Source organism: Theobroma umbraticum, unplaced genomic scaffold, assembly GCF_002168275.2.
Source record: "Theobroma umbraticum cultivar Fairchild unplaced genomic scaffold, ASM216827v3 scaffold_81.0, whole genome shotgun sequence".
In the NCBI taxonomy this organism is placed as follows: Eukaryota; Viridiplantae; Streptophyta; class Magnoliopsida; order Malvales; family Malvaceae; genus Theobroma; species Theobroma umbraticum.
In genome coordinates, this window is record NW_018397268.1 from 422591 (window position 1) to 427867 (window position 5277).

At 39.5% G+C, this 5277-nt stretch overlaps 1 pseudogene; it reads left to right on the plus strand.

Annotated features, from left to right (window-relative positions):
- Positions 1-283: 283 nt before the first annotated feature.
- On the plus strand, positions 284-2448 carry LOC110424967 (L-type lectin-domain containing receptor kinase IX.1 pseudogene; annotated as a pseudogene).
- The last annotated feature ends 2829 nt before the right edge of the window (positions 2449-5277 follow it).

Consider the following 5277-nt stretch of genomic DNA (forward strand, 5'->3'; position numbering starts at 1 on the left):
GCATTTCACTTTCCAAGAACTTTCCTAATCAAAGACTTAGATATTTTTAAGTGTTGAAAAAAAAGATTAACCATTCTTTACCTTATTTATTTATTTTTTTTCCATTTTTCCATTGTTTTCTTTCTGGCTTGTCAGATGGAACGGAGTAATGGTGAGTTTTTCATTAGTTATCAAATAATTGTGTGCACATTTACGCGTCATATTTTTTTAAAAATTGGCGGTGGGATTGCCCTTGAACGAATCTCCACCTCTAGAAACAAAGTTTGGAGGTCTACGGCTGCTTGTTCCTGCGGGTTTCCACTCTCCACGTCTTTTGACGGACACAGACTTACTGTGCACCAGCCAAGTTGATGGCTACTTGAATCAAATTTGTACAAAAAGTTTTCCATTTCCTCAATCATCACTTTTCTTCCATTGAAGACTAAGTATGAAGTTGTTCGAGATTTCATCAACTCTTCATTTTCTTGCCGCCCTAGCCCTGGTAGTCCTTCAAGTTGGTTCCCAAGATTTACCCCAAGACTTCTTAAACGCTCACAATGCTGCTCGTAAAGAGGTTGGTGTTCCGTCCATGACTTGGGACAACGTATTGGAGGCCTATGCACTGAATTACTCTCAAGGAAAGATTGACAATTGCCAGCTAGTGCTTGCAGTAGGCCCTTCGGGTCAGAATCTTGCTTGGGGCAACCGTGATCTCTCAGGAACTTATGCTGTCCAACTTTGGCTTGATGAGAAGGAGGATTATGACTTGGACTCTGGTGTTTGCGCTACAGGCAGGGTATGCGGTCATTATACTCAAGTAATTTGGATTAATTCAACTCAACTTGGTTGTGCTAAAGTTAGATGCAGAAATAATGGAACTTTTATTGCTTGTTACTATTACCCTCCTGGAAATGTTGCTGCTAAGCGTCCGACTGAAGGGATTGAATCTGTTATTGGAGTAGTCGCTCCGAGCCCTCAGATTCAGTCCCGTGCTCCAAGCCCTCAGAATCAGTCCCCCGATGTTGATCCTCCAAATGTAAGCAAAAACAGGACAGGGTTAGTGATAGGGTTGAGCATAGGGGCATCTGCGTTGATTTTTAGCCTATGTTTCACGACTTGGTTCATTTCAAGACGGAAAAGGAAGAGAGAAAACGAATTTGATGATCATGTTTTCGATATGTTCTTTGGCGATGAGTTGGGAAATGGAATGGGACCAAGGAGGTTTTCATTGAATGAACTGTCTAAAGTGACAAGTAACTTCAACGCTGAAAATAAGTTGGGAGAGGGAGGGTTTGGCTCAGTTTATAGAGGGTACCTGAGGCATTCGGATACCTACATCGCTGTTAAAAAGGTTTCAAGGGCATCTAAGCAAGGGATTAAGGAATACGCATCCGAAGTGAAGATAATCAGCCTATTAAGGCACAAGAATTTAGTGAAGCTCATCGGTTGGTGCCATGAAAGAGGGGAACTAATGCTTGTTTATGAGTTCATGGCCAATGGCAGCTTAGATTCCCATCTTTTCAAAGGAAAAAGCTTGTTGACATGGGAGGTGAGATATAGAATTGTGAAAGACCTGGCATCAGCATTGCTATATTTACATGAAGAAGGAGATCATTGCGTGCTACACAGGGACATCAAAACTAGCAACATCATGTTGGATTCTAGCTTCAATGCTAAACTTGGAGACTTCGGGTTAGCTAGGCTAGTTGATCATGCAAAAGGGTTGAAGAATACTCTTTTGGCAGGAACTGTGGGCTACATGGCTCCTGAGTGTCTATCTTCAGGGAAGGCCAGCAAGGAATCAGATGTCTACAGTTTTGGAGTTGTGGCACTGGAAATTGCAAGTGGTAGAAGGTCGATAGAACCCAAATTTGAGGAGTCTGAGGCTTTATTATTAGTACCCTGGGTGTGGGAATCATATGGAAATGAAAGGATTCTTGATGTAGCAGACAGGAAATTGGGTATGGCATTCGATTCTAAACAATTGGAATGCTTGGTGATGGTAGGATTATGGTGTGCCCATCCAAGCCACAATCTAAGACCGTCAATAAGGCAAGTCATTCAAGTTCTTAATTTCGAGGCACCATTGCCAAATCTTCCAGGTAGCATGCCTATTCCCAATTATAATGATGTATCTATTACTCCTGGAATTGGATCGAGCGAGCCAGTTATATCTAATATTACTATCACTATCCCACGTTAGTTTGATCGATCTGCTAGTTTTTGCAATCAAATTTACATCTCACAAACACTAAGAAAGTTTGTAGTTCAATTTCTTTTATTTGCAATGATATTGGTGTATAGATTGACTATTCCTTGTTCTCTTCTTGAAAAATTTGTCCTGCACAACAGACAAGGGCCCTTTGTGAGTCAGTCTTTTCGGTTAGCTTCCATTGACAGAGGCCACAAACAGGTTAAAAGCTTGAGCTTGGCTCAACTTGATCATGTTTTTAGAGCTCAAGCTCATTAGAAAAAGAATGGTCGAAGCTTGAACTTTCCCGGCCAGGAACATTCATGTTTAATTATTCACGATCTTTTTGGTCAGGGAACTGTTTTTTATGGCTTGAATCGTCATTAAAAGTAAGTTAATATTAATAGTAACAGAAGAGACAAAGAAGGACAAATAAGGAAATGAGTGAAACAAAAAAGGGTGCCGGACACTAGGCCAGACCAAGTGCTAAAACAGCTAGGCTTTAGCCTAGGCTTTCAATCGGCCGGCCTATAACAGCCAGCCTCTCGTCCTGGGCCAAGCTTAAACATTGCGGAGGTTGAAACTCTGGGCCAACCTCTCTCCATGTAATTAAAGGAAGTCCTAATTAAAGTCCAAAATCTGGGTCGACCTCCCTCTGTGGCAGCATCTGAGCCAGCCTCTAAACGATCATAACGCGAACCCAATAGCCAGTTTGGCTGGTTCCGACCTGCACGCATGCAATAAAGTCATGACAAAATCAACAGAAACATCTTATATACTAGGAATTCTTGGGTGAAGGAGATTATGGCATGGCAATTAATAGTCAATTTCTCCAAAGTTTCCTTCGAGTCCTTCTAGTTTTCAGAAAAATGCCATTTTGAGTGAAAAACAACCAGGACGGGAATACTTTCCTGGTTGTTTTTGTATTAGAAATTGCAAGACTCAGGCTGCAGCAGCTGCCAGCTATTGGCAGTTTGATCAATGGTAGTGGAAACACTGTCACACGAAAAGAAAAAAGCTTCTTTTGAGATTCTTACCTAAGCCAATGCCAGCTTAAATCAAAGTTGAGCTAAGTAATGAGTAGTGGGGCAGTTGCTCTTAGACTTTTACCACTGTGCTTGGGTAATATTTAATGCTTTTGTTGAGTGGGGCACGAGGTGAAAAGTCATTTTAAATTGCAAAATGCTGTAATCTGCTTTTCAAGATCCACGTAGATTAGCTATCAAGAGAGTTCACTGCTCAACCTTTATCTTCAGTTCCCATCTTCCAGTGCACTGACCTAGACATTCCTTGAGTTTGGTACTTTCCCAAGTCTCAAAATTCATTATTCTAGTTATGGTGCTGAAGGAGCTTGCCAGAAGCTAAATGATTCATCATTTTTCTTCAACTAGACCTGTTAATCATGGAAAGAAAATCCCAGTGATAGAATAATGATGATGCACATCATCTATACGACTACACTTAAATTCCAGGATTATGGGCTATCTACAGACACCTGTAACACAATAGAAAAAACTGTTGCAGAACCATGTAAAATGTGAAAGCTCTGTTTGTGATTAATTCTTACCTAAAACAACAAATCTCCTTTCTCACCCACCGACACACATCACCTAAAAATTCAAGCATGGTTTCCTTGAAGAAATGATCATTACCCTTCATAGTTAAAAGAAGTTCAATGCTGAGGCAAAGGTTTCCACGTTAAAAATCACACCAGAAATACTGTTGCTAGCTATTCCTCATCTTAATTTTGTCGTGGAAGTGGCACTGAGAAAACAATCTTACAACAATAACATTGTCAACTGTTTGGAAGTTTTTGTCACTTTATGTAGGCTCAGGCTGGCAGTCAATCAGGCCAACTAGGAAATTTAGAAGGTTTCCCTCATGTGTTTCTATAGGTTTCCAAATGAATCTTCCCCCTCTTCCTTGTTGTAGGCTACTAAAAAGTACAACAGCAAATATCTGATTTCACCATGGATGGAAGAATGAAGACTACCCTTTTTCCCCCCTTTTCCTGCCTCCCGAGGAAAAGAGAAAGATAGGTAAAACATGAGTAAACCTTAGACTGAAAATGGAGAGAGTAAACAGATATTGAAGTCAAACAAAAGAATACCACATCAGACTGAAAATGGTGAAACAGAATACCCTTCTGTGATTTAAGAGATAGCAGACAAAATTGGAAGTGAACAGAACCAAACATCATCAGCCAGAATTAGAGTCAAGAGGCAATTTTGTTTCCATCTTCCAACACTTTAAACTTGGAATTCAGTCAGGAGTGTACATGTTTGAAAGCCTGCTGCAATTTCCATAATCATTCAATCATTGCAATTTTTGAAACTGAGATGGATGGTCCAAAAAGAAAGTTACATCCACATATCTTTCACCGAAAAACAGGTTCATTTCAGGTTTATTGGAAAATGTTGTCTGCCTTTCCACCTGTGGTGTGATAGGTCAAGTGATGTGAACATGATAAGTAACATTGGAGAGAGCTGGCCAGCCTTCCTAGCTTAGAATCTTTTCTTTTTTATCAACAGTCAGGTGATGATTGTCTCCCATCTCAATCACTTTGGCATTTTGTCTATTGAAGCAAAGTGCCTGAAAAAATATTCTAATTCAATGACTTAGACAAGAGAAAGAGAGGGAAGAAAAGAAAAAGGGTAAGAGAAAAAGAGAGAAGATAGAACTGAAAAGAGGGAGTGTAATTTGAAAAATCAAACAAACTTTCTTTGGAAGTATTATCCTCGAGCCCTCAAAAGATATACCAGGTTCTTCCCACTATCTCATCCCTGTCCCCATAAAGAAGTGGAAATCGAGGTTGATAGATCAAAAGTGAGATTATGTTTGTCTTCTTATATGTACATGTCAGTCTAATTAACTCCCATTTCTTTCTCATTGTTTTCAACTCAGAATTTGACTCTCCCAGCCATACATGATCATAATTATAAGTAATTGTACAGATTATAGACCAAACCAATATGATTTTCTTATATTACGAATATGATTATAGTATTATTATCTCTCCTAAATCATTGAAAATCCATTTTATATGTATATCCGTTATTCTTCCTATAAGTACATAATTTCGAATATAAGATCTCTCTTCTGGACCA